Genomic DNA, 15,220 nt, shown 5'->3' on the forward strand with positions numbered 1-15,220 from the left:
TTAATCTAAGTTCTATTGTTATTTTATTCTATGATGTCTAACTTACTTGTTTATTAATAAAATATGCCCTGTCCACAAGTAGGACAGTGTCCCCGTGTTCCCTATTTTTAGACTTTTTAAGTCCGACACCCGGATATGTGTCGTGTCCAACACTCTGTACATGAGTCAGAGTAACATCTCGGAAGCACTGTTTTTTGTGGAATAAAAAAAAAGCCTAAACGGGCAACATAATGCTTCCTTAGTAGTCGCATTTGTCTCCCTTTGTTTGATTAATTGAATATCATGCACTCTAATATCATATTCATGAGACTACATTGGCCTTTGGTTTTTATAACTTTATGTGACTAATTGTGCTTTATGCTTCTAAGGTTGCAAAGGTTGGTACTGGGACCGATCTACCTTATGGCTGTCCACCCTGGTGGAGAAGACCTTATATGCTCAATGCCTCAAAGCTGTAGGTAAATATCTGCACTACTATATTATAATACTGGACTTTTAAAATTTCTTTTCTACGTATTTGAACTTGGGAGGATGTATAATGCAGTTTTTTTATGTTCCGTCACAAGTGCCAAACCAGGATTTTAAGTTGTTGATTCTGACTTTTCCATGAAATGAGGATTGTGTTTATGTTCTGTGCCGCCATTCAGTTTTCTTTTCCAGCATTTTTTTTTTGTTTTGCCTCCAAGCTTAAGCCTCAAAATTTAATTTTACGCACATCCAAATGAATTCTGTCCAGCTATTGTGGAATCAAATGAAAGACGATCATCAATTATCTGACTTTATCACTCCATTTGATTGCTATGATGCATGGCCAATAATTTTTTGCTAAAAATCGAAACATTACATAACAATATTACAGCATTTCCTTAATCATCATAGATTTTTTCTCATTGTTTGTAAACATCCTAGTTGTAGGAAATGGTCATATTTATTTCAAGCCACACAAAATATACAATAACTTGACTTATTTCGAAGTAACAACTGTTATCATGATTTACTTGCATAGATGGTTTGAATGGGATGCGGCAATCTTTATCATAAAAAATTTAGACTTGCTCATATTTGGTCACTATTGTCTCATAATTTCTTATTCCTCTATAAAAAATTTCTTATTGCAATAATTTCTTATTGCAGATTCTCACATAGTATTCAGAACCATCAAGTTCTATATGTCACTGCAATGCAAGGTAAATATCACTTAGTGGACTTCTTCGTACTTCTTCATACCATGTCCAGAAGGAACAGAACTCATGTTATTATGCCTTTTTTGTCAGGTTCTTTCTAGTGGACTTTTACTTATATTTAGTTCAATATTGTTAACATTGTTTGGTACACCTTGTGCTCATTTGGGTGGAATGTTGGTGGAAAATATGACTAGCAAAAAAGTAGCTGTATTATTTTTAATGGGCTTCCCTACCTGTATGAGATCATGTAATAGTAAGAGTAGTCCCTAATCAATGTCAAAATCTGACTGACATTCAAAGATGGTACAGATGATAGATATATCCTTGTAATGAATTGTTGGAAGTCAAACAAATCTTAAGATGTATAATCAAGATTCACATCATTCCGTAGTAATATACTCGGGATTTTCTACACATGCTAATTTTGTATTTAACATATATATGTATGTGTGTGGTGTGTGTGTGTGTGTGATGTATTTCAGGGTTGCATCAATGCATATACACCTGACCTTGTTGCCGTTTTTGACTTCCACAAGCTTAGACTATTAATATTATCTGCTTCATCTTATCTAGCTGTATATATATATATATATATATATTATGGTTTAACTTTCCCATGCACGTACATCTGTTATTTTACTCCTGCTAGTTGTATTATTTGACTAGATTGCTGCTTGCTTCCATCTATATCCCAGAAGAGTTATAGCTGTAGATGCCTTCTTTCTTTTTGCTTCGTACTGTCTATTTCTTTTCCCCATGCATGCAGCCTACCCTAATTCCTGGATCATTCAACTATTCATATTTAACAGCCGCAGTCATTCTTTCACACATATTCTCGCTTTAGCTTTTATTAAAACGCGGGTTTGAAATTCTAAACAACAAATAGCAACGCATTTATGCTAAATAAAATTAATTTATGCCTCCTAATTTATCTGAGACCCATTTCTCTTGTAATGATGATAAGTGGTTATTAATCCAGTGATGAGCAATGAGTTTACATCTCTTTGAAAGTAAAATTCTTATCAAATGATGAGCTCTCATATGGTCTTATTTATAAATTAAGATATTGATATCCATAATTTATATGTATTTTATACTTATTACTAAATGATGGTAGAATTGTTTGGGTGAGATGTATATTTCTCAACCCAATAAACTTATGCTTTCACTCATAAAAAATGAAGATGGTTTCATCTAATTAAATGTTTATATATAATATCTACCTTTATGTGTGTGTGTGTGTGTGTGTATATAATTTCATAAAGATCGAATATACAATTTTTTTTATCTATGATATAATACCAATATTCATGGTATAATTTGTACATCAATATGATGTAAAAGTTACACCATCTCATGTCATGGGGATGAGAGAAACCTAAAAAAATATTTCTAATAAATATAATGAAAATGAAAGTTAGGGTACTAGGGATGACATAGCATCTCATAAAGAAACTCTTATTTGGTGTCAATGTTTATAAACTCCAGAGAATGAAATTTTTTGAATTTTTGGTAGTTAATTCAACATGATAATAAAAAATTTGTTATTTATTAATTAGATACTACCTAGATCACATTTCTTAGGTTAGGAATTCATCGTATGCCACAATACCAATATTGCAATATTAATCCCTACACACTATAAGAAGATAATTCTAGTCAAAATGACATATTTCTCTTCTTCTTTTTTTATGAGACATTTGCCTAACAATTTGCCCAAATTCAGTCTCAATCTCAAACTCCAATCAGGTAGTTTTTAATTATGGGGAGGTGCTAATTATTTTATCTTAAATGAGTTAGCAAGTATAATTATATAAAACACCTTGATTAGAAAATCAAATGTGATTCATAGTGGACTATAAAAACTTGTTCTTTGTTTGAGAATAGTTACGACACAGTACGTGGTCACAATCATGTAATATTACAAAAGTTGTGGGGTTTGCTTTTATTTCATGGTATCTCTAGAGAGGTTACATGCATGTTAAGTACGGACTCTCATGGGTAAATATTAGTGCTCCTACTACTCGATCTTATTCTACTTGTTTAACTTTCTGTGGAGATGTTATTTTTTTCTCTTTTCACTGGATTGCGTGCATCTTATGTAGTGAATGATAAAACGTTGCTAATGTAATTTGGAGGTTTCTTTCAACTTCGATAACAAAGTTTTCCCTAACTTAATGACTCCGTATTCCTTCTTTGTTAACTAGTGGTTCTTAGATAAGTATTAGTATACTTCTACTCCATCATATTCAACTTGAAATATTCCTTATCTGTTAAATATTACTTTGTACTTGTACTTGTTCAAGCATATATATACTTCTTTTTAAACTTTCATTTAAAAATGATCATCTAGCTAGCTGACTTTTATTGTTTGCCAGGTTACAAATGTTGAACGGGAACAAATAGGAAGAAGGGATGACAGGGAAGCAGATGTTTTGCTGCTTTCTAATGAAATGCAAAACCCTAATGTGAGGGATGCAGCTGCTACTATTCAAGCCAAAGGTAACTCATGTTTAATATTCACATGGCATAAATTTATATCTGTTATATATGCTTTCTTCCTCATCTCTGAATTCTTGTAGGAGGAAGTCTCTAGGACCCGAAGAGCACTTGATCCCCAACTAAAGCTACTTGTCAGATTATATAATTCATATTTTCAGCAAATGGGACGAGTTGATAGCAGCAGATTGTCAGAGGGAACAATTATGCAACATTTACAGATAAGAGATTGAAATTCTACAACTACAAGTCCTAGCCAAGAACCTATATATATGTGTGTCATATGCCATGATGATATATCGAGTATGCAGCTGAGGAATTACTTGGAGGTCTTCGATGTGGACATGAATATGATGTGAAATGTATAAAGAAATTGTTGAGGAGGATCAACAAATGTCCAATTTGCAGAGCCACAACCATTTTTGTTGAACATGTTTTTCTTCAATAAACAGACTTGTACACCTTACAAATTAGCAACCCATATATGTTATAAATAAAATAAATTTATGCCTCCTAATTTCTCTAAGACCCATTTCTCTTGTAATTATAATTAAGTGGTTAATATATTTATTATTAATACTAGTATTAGTATATATTTCGACTAATATGAAAATAATGTGGACAGAAAGGTAGGAAGTGGGAAATAATGGAGACCGACCTTGAAAAAAAGATTATTTTTTGTTTCAAAGGATGATATAGAAAAATACTAGTATTTACCTAAAAATTGAAAATGGCCGGTAGTTTTGACTATATCTCAATAGTTATGAAATTACTAGTACACATAATTTGTTACCACATTTGTTGTACCAAGCTTTGATACCTTGAATTTACTCATATTACCTTTACTTAATCAGGAGCTAATTTCAAAACTGGTTACATCAAAAATATAGGTAACACTCCGAGCCTTAGCAAGGATGTTTATATCTGAAGCGTGAGTGGACAAGGTAGCACAATCCATGATTTAGAAACTATTTTTCTAATTTCATGGGCCCAAATTGAAAAGGCCCAATTAGCAGCCTATATAATCATAACACATTGCCCTATCAAACCAACATTGTCCTGCAAATCCGCCGCTTACCTATATATAAAACCAGTTAAATTTGAATTTGTTTCAGAAAATTACAATCAATGGAAACTTCCAACCGTGAACACCATTTTGAACATGAAGAGTCTCACAACCACCCACGTCAACCAAGCTATGGAATGATATTAGACTATCGTTATCTAGAATTACCACTCAATCATCCTTCTTTTGGTCAGGTAATGCAACTTACACCATTAATATCCTCTTTTGTATCTTTCAATAATTCATTTTTTATGGTGATGCAAATACTTTTTATCCCATTTATTAACCTATTATAGGCATGACAGTGAATTATCATGTTGTTGGTTATTGTTAGGTATTTTAACATATATCTTCCTATACTTGTTTTTTGTTTAGTATTTAAACTTGTTATCTGAAACTCTCTTGTAATCATGTATGATTCTAATGGGCCGAACTAATAGGTTTTATAACTTTTATTAATTTTTTTTGTATTTAATATAATTAATGAAGGAATATTATTAAAAAATATTTTATTAATCCATGTATTTTTTCTGATTATAAAAATATGAATTCAATATTTATTCAAAAAAAATATGAAGTTAATAATATGTAAATATTAGTTAAAGATATTTAGCAATAAATATTTTTTGTAAATGTTTGTAAAACTTAACCAAAATAAATTGAAGTCATTTAAAGAGATGTGCTACTTTAGGTATTTATTTATTTTTATTTTTATTTTTTTCTAATGTATGAGTATTGCTTTTATCTTAAAAGATTAAGTAAATATACCGAATATAATATTTGAATGTAAGAATATTTTTTACTTTTGTTAGTTTGTTAGTTGTTTGGTTATATAAAGAGACACATAGAGGAGACAGAGGATCCGGACTCTATATTTGATGCAGGCATGTTTTAAAATTATTAGAATATTACTTTGTACTTGTATTAGTTCATGATTATATATACTTCTTTTCAAACTTTGGTTTGGAAATAATCATCAAGCTAGCTGACTTTTATTGTTTTCCAGGTTACAAATGATGAACCGGAACAAATGGGAAGAAGTGGTGACAGGGAAGCAGAAGTTTTGTTGCTTTCTAATGAAATGCAAAACCCTCATGCGAGGGATGCAGCTGATACTATCTCTACACCAGTTCCCCCTGTTCCTGATCTCAACATGCATCCTTTTGATCTCAACATGCTACCCACAGAGGAAGAGGTCGAGGAGGAGGAACACGGAGATCATACGGAAACCCATGAGTCAGAAATACAAAACCCTTGTCCTCATGTGGGTGAACCTGACATATGTGTCATATGCCAGGATGAGTATGCAGCTGAGGAATTAGTTGGAGCTCTTCGATGTGGACATCAATATCATATGAAATGTATAAAGAAATGGTTGAGGAGGATCACCAAATGTCCAATTTGCAGAGACACCGCCATATTTGTTGAACTTTTTTTTTTCAATAAATAGACTTGTATAGTGATTAGAAAGCACTTGTGATGATTCATGTTGAGCTGTAAAAGCTATTTCTTTGTTCGAGATTCTTTTATTGTGAATCTTCCCTACAGCGTGGTCATATTCATGTATTATATATCAAAATTGTCGGTTAGCTTTGATTTGATGGTACTTCTAGAAGTTGAGGTTGGTCGTTGACTAGGTTTTTCAATAAGTATTAGTGCTACTTCTACTTCGTCTTATTTTACTTGATCACCTTTAGCACATATTCTTGTTTGGGCTCTTTTCATTGAATTAGGAGCATCATATGTAATGATAAATTAATAGTACTAATTGATGGTTTCTTTCAACTTCGTAAAATAAAGTCTTGGGTTGATGACTAGAGATTCAGGGACGAAGCTTTATAACGACCTAGAATGTACATAACCATGGTGCACTTTATTGCTGTGAATTATTTGGACATTACTCTTATTCTATATGAGTTACGAAATAGCATGGAGTTAGGGAATCAAGACCAAATTATATTCAGTGTCAAAATATGACAGATGTGGAGTATGTTTAGTATTTTGAATTTGAAAGAATGGTCAAGTTAGAGCATCTCTAACCGTGTCTTAATGCTCCTGCTCGACTTCAGTAGTTCGGTGCTTCCTCCCCTTCCGCAAGATTCAACTTAAGTAATTTTTTTTTAAATATTCATGAAGCCCCCCTTGGTAAAATTCTGGGATCCGCCACTGTTAACTGATGTTATTGGCATCTGTTTTTGTTGTACTTCTCTGATGCTGTATCTTTCAGGCTGCCTCAACTGTTTCGGAGCTGTGCAATGGCTTTGAGACATCAAAGATGAAAAATGAGGAGCTGAGGAAGCAGGTAATTGACCTCCAGGGCCAAATCCGAAAGTGGAAGGGTCAAAAAGCCAGTTGGGATGAGATGAAGAAAGAGCTTGAGAGAGAACGTGATGATGTACGGAAAGAACTACATAAAGCTGCAAGTGAGAAGCGTGATCTCGAGGTGAAGTTGGAGAAAACTGTCAAGAAGGCAGAAGATGAAAAAGTCTATGCTAAGAGGGCAATAGAAGAGGCTGCCCTTAAAGCTTTTAGTGAGAAGCGTCATCTTGAGGAGAAATTGGAGATGGCTGTCAAACAGGCAGAAGATGTGAAGGCCGCTGCTAAGAAGGCAATCTACGAGGCTGTAGCCTCAACTAAGAAATGTTACAAGATTGGCTTAAGCAATTTTGTTGCATACTTGGCCACCGGTGAAGGCAGATCATTGGGGGACTACGTAAACGAGCTAATTGAGGAGATACCACACGATAATAGGGCCCCGGTTGATGCCGCAGTCGACATGGCAGGACTTAAAGGTGACAGGGCTATAAAAGATGAACCCCGTGACTACCACTTGGCAGGTTTTGCACAGAATGTTGCTTTACAGGGTAACTATTCTTGAATGTACAGAAAACTTCAGAGTTTTAGGAGAAGGTTTTGATACGTTTTTACTTATGCGTGAGGATTGTTCGGGAGTTGTAAATTTTGTTAGATGTCCTAGTTATGTTCTTCAGTGTCAAGTGTCAAGGCCAACTAATTTCAGTTTTAGAATGAAGATGCTTTCACCAACATATATAAATTCATTTCTCTTGTTTTATTTCCAAGCTCTTGTTTTTGAGTCAAGTGCTTATGCCTCTGTTGTTTTAAAGGGGAAGAAACACTCCAGAGTCTGCCGATTTTACTCTTCCCGTCTTCAGAATAAACTGTATTAATCACTCGTTGAGGGCCACATTGGTTTTTGACAAGATCAGTACCTCGTATTCCAGTATTTACCATTGACGATCATAAATTATTTACAAAAACATAAATAAAAAAGCCTTCAAATGTTAATTTTGCTCAATACTCCTTCAGTGACATTTTAAAGTTTTAAACGAGTCACTATCATTTAAAATTGGTAAAACAATTACAAAAACTATCATCTATATAATGCAGTGTTATAATAAGCGGAAATCGGACTTAGTCGGGTAATCTGATAATCGGGGATTAATTGGAATGACTAATCGGATCGTTATCGGAATCAATTTAATATTATTTTTTAAATATATATATATATATATATATATTATAGATTTATAATATTTTATAATCAAAATAGCAAAATATTTACATATCACAAATAAACAAAACACATGTATATATATTAGCACACACAAAAAATGTATAATTTTAAGTATTTTGCATAATTTTAAAGTATAATTTTTCATAATCGATAAAATTATAATTGAATAGTTTTGATATTTTTTTAATTTTAATTACTTTTTAATTGTTTATAAAATTAAAATTGATATATTTCAATAAAAAATAAAAAAAATAATTTTTTTTTGTAATTGACCGATTTTCGACCGATTTTTCCGAATTTTGACCATTTTCACCAATTTTTTTAATCATTGTTTTTTTGTCCGATTAACGAATTATAATCAAGAAGTTTTCCGCCCGACTAGCGATCAATCGCCGATTTTTAGAATATTAATATACTGTTAAGTTTCCTAGTTTTACAAATAAGATTATAATTTTTCTACAAAATTGATATAGGAAGGTGAGAAATCAATATACTTATATAAAAGAGAAGCGAGTGGCGTGTAGGTGGCGCCTATAGCTCTTTTCTATTTTTTTAATTTTCTGGAATTTGTAATGAAAAATATCAAAAATAAAAACTATCTTTTTTAGTTTCACATATATTGGAAGCAAGTTTCAGAACTACATTTTTCAAAATCTGCAATTTTTGGATGAAAAATATCAAAAATAAAAACTACTTTTTTTTGTTTGGGATATATTAGAATTAAGTTTCAGAATTACCTTTTTTAAAATATTTACCTAATACTTGGGCTGCGTTGAAGAAGCCCATTTTTTAGTGGATAATCATATTATTGTCGCATAAGCAATTTTACCCAACAGGTGTAGCCCTTGGAGTTGCTCTAATAATATGTTATTCATGGGCCCAAAAATGGAAAAGCCCAGTTTCCTGCCTATATAAGCATAGCATATTCTACGTTACCCTACAATTGCGCCGCTTATACAAAAACCCCTGTGTATTCTACGCCGTTACTTACAGAGCACTCGAAACTCCAACAATAACCATCAACAAGCACCAACAACAATAACCATCAACAAGCACCAACATCAACCTAGCTATTGAATCATATACAAGATGGCTATTTAGTGTTATCTCTCAATATAATGCAATGTAAACCGTTAATATGTTCTTTTATATCTTTCAATAATTCATTATTTTATCCAAATTCAAATACTTTTTACGGGATTTATACACCTATTGTTTGGATGATGGAGAATTATCATCTTGCTGGTTGTGATATGGTATGTTAATGTACCCCTCCTTATATATAGTTTTTATTTTGTATTTGAAATTGTTGTTTTGGAATTCTCCTATAATCATGTATACTTTATATTGACGGTGACTTTCGAAATTTTTAATATGTTTTATATTCGATATATATTTTGAAAAATATTTTATTACTCCATATATTTTTCAAATTTATAAAGTAGCAAGTCAGGAATTTTTAAAAATTAGTTGAAATTGTTAATCAAGAAAAATTAGTTAAAATTTGTACAGTTTGTCTAAAATAAGTCCAACAATCATTTAGAGAGCAGAACTACTTTTGATATGGATTTATTTTTATTTAAAAAATTGTGATCTAATTTGTAATCATTATTTTTCCCTCGATAATATTTTTTATTATACTCAATATAATATTTGGATATATATTAATATATATTTTTAATTTATTATTTTGTTAGTTGTGTCATTATATTTGATACATTCAAGTTTTAATAATATTAGTTTAATATTACCATCTACTTGTATTAATTCAAGCATACAAATACTTCTAAATATAACAATTTTTTTTTTAACAAAAATCATCTAGCTAGCTAACTTTTATTATTTGGCAGGTTACAAATCTTGAACCCAAACAAATGGGAGTAGATGAGGAGGAAAACAGAGATCATATGGCAAACCATGAGTTAGAAATACAAAACCCTCATCCTCATGTGGGTGATGCTGATTCAGTAGTTATTATTAGCACTCCTGTCAGTCCTATTATTGATCTCAGCCTGAATCCTCTTGATCTTAACATGCTACCCACAGAGGAAGAAGATAATGGACAGCCCGGAGATCATGTGGCAATGCATGTGTTAGAAAATAATCATCATTCCCTTCACATTCACTCTCCTCAAGTAATATCACTCTCCTCAAATAATCATCTGGAAAGGCGTGATCTCAAGGAAAAGTTGGAGAAGGCTACCAAACAGGCAGAGAGTGTTGATGAGGCCTATGCAAAGAAGGCAATTAATGCCCAGGCTTCAGGTAAGAAGGCAATATACGAGGCTGTGGCCTCAACCACAAATTGTTTCAAGATTTGTATAGAGAACTTTGTAGTATCCTTGGGCATTAATGGTGAGGATAAATCTTTGGAGGACCATGTAACGAAGCTTGTTAAGGCAATCCCCTTTGATGCTAGGGCCCCAGCTGATATGGCTGTTGAAGTGCCAGGGCAGGAAGGTGATGTTGGATAAAAAAGGGATGCGGCAGAGAACAACCCAGGATGTCTCAGTGTGCAACTAACCCAGGAAGATCAACAAATGTCCAATTTGCAGAGCCTGGACCATTTCGGTTGAACATGTTCTTCTTCAATAAACAAGCTTGTATGCCTTACTAATTAGCAAGACATATATGTTGAATAAAATAAATTTATGCCTCCTAATTTCTCTAAGACCCATTTCTCTTGTAATTATAAGTGGTTTATCTAGTGATGAGCAATGAGTTTACATCTCTTGACAATAAAAATCTTATCAAATTATGAGCTCTGATATTATCTTATTTATAAATTAATTACGATCCATATTAATATCCATGATTTATATATGTACTTTATGCTTATTCCAAAATGATGGTAACACTATTATGATGACTTTTAGAAGGTGGGTGATGACTTCTAGGGGAGATGGTGACTTTTAGTGGTGGTAGTTGGATTATAGTGATTATAGGCTTGCTTTAAAGTGCTTGTTGCTATTACAAAGTAGTGTTAACTATAATGTTAATGTTAAACATAGTGATTAATTCACTAATTATGCTGAAAAACTTAGTGATCCCAGTCTTGATTTATAGTGATTATAGGCTTGCTTTATGGTACCTGTTATTACAAAATCAATATTATAATACTCGGTTTGGTATAGTAAAAAAAATTATGATTATTTTATAATCATCATTTAGGGTTGTATATAAGGTTCTTAAAATTTAGATTGGTAAACATATATGTAATCAGCAAGAATTGCAGTAAAAAGATAATAATCACAACGAGGTATTGAGTATTGCCTTTAGAGTATGACAAGCAAATTACATTTTTTATAAAGTGAAATTTCATTAAGAAGGAAGTTTAAATGAATTTTTGGCTCTGACTAGCTTCCCTAATGTGCGCATCAATGCTTTGACCCGTGATCTTGCGAAGTTTTCTTGGGTTGGTTCTCTTTCTACAGCCATCATATATAGTAACCTTCTCACCTAAGTCTGGGACTTTTAATGCTTCCTCCGTAAATCGATTCATGTAGTCATGAAGAGACTCGTCTTTTTCTCGGTCATACTAAGGAATTAAGCACAACCATTATCATGAATTTTGATGTTGATAAATTATTCAAAGAAGGCCTTTTTCACTTCTTTAAAATAGGATATCGAGGTTGCAGGGAGTTGATTATATCACCATTGCTCCTTGCCTCGAGGCTTCAAGGAAAGCCCTTCCGGTTTATGACATCATATTTCGGCTACAGTAACATTACGTGGATGAAGGTCCTCGCAAAATTAGAGGGATTCTCCATTCCATCACATGCCTTGATGGGTGGCATCTTGAAATTTGTAAAACAAGGGTGTTCATCATTGTTGGTGTATACGAAGCATTTAGATCGTCACATCATCGTGTTGAGTGTTTAGTAGAATATGCTCGGTCCTTTTTTGGCGAGGTTCATCGGTCGTCCTTATAGGTGACCCTCCAAGAAGTGTTTCATGAAGTGGAATGGACCGAAGTCTCGAGCGCAACTCTGGTATTGGCTCGCGTCGTGCGGCTAAGTTTACTTTCAATCTTGCCAGGTTTTCATCATGAGTGGTTACATCAGCTTGAATCCTTCTCCGTGTCTCATCATGAGAAAATTTAATCCTCCATCACGGGGAACTCCATTCTTTTTCATCAGTCATGATATCGGTATTAGGCCATAATACAATGGATGGTCATTCAGTCTAATAGGATGGAAGTGGTTAAATGCTAGAGTCATTTCTATCCCCACCCGGTTACCGTGGATTGTAGGGTTTCCACAAAATTCTCAATGATTGATATATATACACCACTAAGTAGTCTGCCCCCATGTATATAAAAGGTGTGAGGTAAACTTCCTCGGATGAGTTGTGAAGCATCCCTTGAGATTGTGAAACATTATCTTAGGAAAGGGGAGAAGCTTGCGCTAGAGGCCGTAGAGAAATGCTTACACTAATTCTAGTAGTCGGTATGTGTTTTCTAGATCGACTTGTGCTCACTATTTCAATCATGGTCGATGTATTCTTCCCACACAAAAGGTGCCAAATTTTGTTGAATTAAAAACAGGTTAGTCATCAGCTTCTAGTCTTGTGACGGGCCTTGCTTTAAAAGTTGTGCTTGTGTATCTAAACTTTATATGCCGGTGCAAAATGGTTGTAAATCCAAGAATTTGTTTTCTTTAGGGTTTTGTAATAAATAAAACCTATCACTTGATAGATTATACAAGCTTCCATATGGATACTTTTTATCTCGTGGGATATGATCGAATTACTTCGAGGTCATGCTTTACAGAATTAGACTCTATTAAATTTTATTAATAATGATAACTGATTAGCCTAAAAAAACCAGTAAATTTAACAAATAGTAAGGTTCAATCCCTCATTAGCTGGGCCATAATCTATTTAATAAGATTGTACATGGTTGAGACCATATTTCACAACAATGAGAGTCTTTGACTCAATTAAATTTGGTGTTTATTCACCAATTTCATTGAATCTACATCAAGTGTTATATTTATTCATGGCCTTGTATATGAAGAGGGCTGGGTTAAATTTAATAGCACACTGATTGCCTATATTAAGTACTTATGTTTATAATAAAAATGTCCAAAAAGGCTTTATGTGATATTAGGGGTGCTACATTTGTATTTGGTATAAGATTAGAAAAGGGTTTAACATCTCTAAAATTTATTTGATAAATGTAACATAAGTTGCTAAACACATAATACTATGATTATTTATCAACATGAGGGAGAGTGTATTATTTTGTTGACCCCTTATTAGTTAAAACTCCATGTAGTTGAGTGATAGTATCTAACAACATCTGTATAGTCTAATAATAGTTTATGTGCAACTAAGAACCAACAATTCCAACTTTTCTCATTTAAACTTTTTTATCCCCATGCAAACGCCATACAAGATTATATACAACAAAAGTAGGAGATAACTTTTCCATGTGAAAGGATACCATCTTATTATTTTCAATATTACAAACCCATAATTCAAATCTAAAGAAAATGATCTAACTAAATAAATGAAGATGATCTAAAGAAAATGATCTAACTAAATAAATAAATGTGAAAATGATCTGATATATTTTGCAAGGGCCGGTTTTCTAATTATAGGATTTGTGGGATTGAAGTAGTACAAACATACATTTTTTCCACCGATAATTTGTCCGGGCTCATAATAGATCGATGTTCAATAAAGATTTCATTTTTTATTTAGTTATATAGCTAGAAAAACAATATTAAACACAACACACCAATCAATATTCGGCGTCCAATTTACAATTAATAGGCACCATTTTGCATTTATAATTAATTAAAAAAATTAGATTTTTACGCTTTGTGTTTTTCTATACTCATATGTGAAAAAAAATTTAATTTTACCAACAATAGACAAAATCTATATTATAATACTCGATTTGGTATAGGAAAAAAAATTATGATTAATTTATAATCATCATTCAGGGTGAGAATCTTAACCACTTACAAAAATTTCATCAACCATTCAGTTTATATAGCATAACTTTACACATCTATGATATGTATATAAGGTTATTCTCCCAATTTAGATTGGTAAACATATATGTAATGGGCAAGAAATTTATAGTAAAAAGATAATATAATCACAACCAGTTATTGAGTATTGCCATTAAAAGTATGACAAGCAAATTACATATTTTATAAAGTGAAATTTTATCGAGATGGAAGTTTAAATGAATTTTTGACTCTGACAAGTTTCTCGCAGGCGACTAGCTCTTTAAGCCCAAGAAGCAATATCTTCCTAAAATTGTTTGGAAGACCGCCATAATGCCTCAGGATAAATTTGGCGATTGCAGTGGAACTGGCCCGATCCATTTCTCCTCTTCAAAGAACATATGGCCTGCAAGATCATCTTCATTTTAAACAAACTAGAAGTCAGATATATTCCCAATCAAATAAAATCATTTTATATGTACTATATATATACACAAATCATTCAAATAGTATATAAAGAATTTACCTCTTCATAGGAAGGTTGAAAAGGCTTATAGGTACTAGGTTGTGCATTCATCATAAGAACCATTATGACGATTTTAGTTTTATGTCTCTCCCAAAGACTTTGATATTAATCCTCCTATCTTTGTGTGTTTGTGTGTTTTTCATTTCGATGTCAAGTAATATATAATTGTTGACTTATAATGACCTGACAGTAATGTGATTGTTAGATGTAATGAGGTCCGTTGGATTTAAACATAATCTATGGTTGTGGGAGGGGGTCTTTTTTGGGAATATCCCTTCCACGCGGTAATTATTAATTTTCAAAATGATGAATATTTATATTTAATGTTGAGTTCTACATTAGTTTTTTCTATTCGAAGTTTCTTATTAAATTAAAGTTATGTTTGAGTTTTGTTTGTTTAAACCATAGTCATATTTTTATATTATGATCTAATTTAATTTATTATATATT

This window comes from Daucus carota, chromosome 6 (assembly GCF_001625215.2).
Source record: "Daucus carota subsp. sativus chromosome 6, DH1 v3.0, whole genome shotgun sequence".
Classification (NCBI taxonomy): domain Eukaryota; kingdom Viridiplantae; phylum Streptophyta; class Magnoliopsida; order Apiales; family Apiaceae; genus Daucus; species Daucus carota.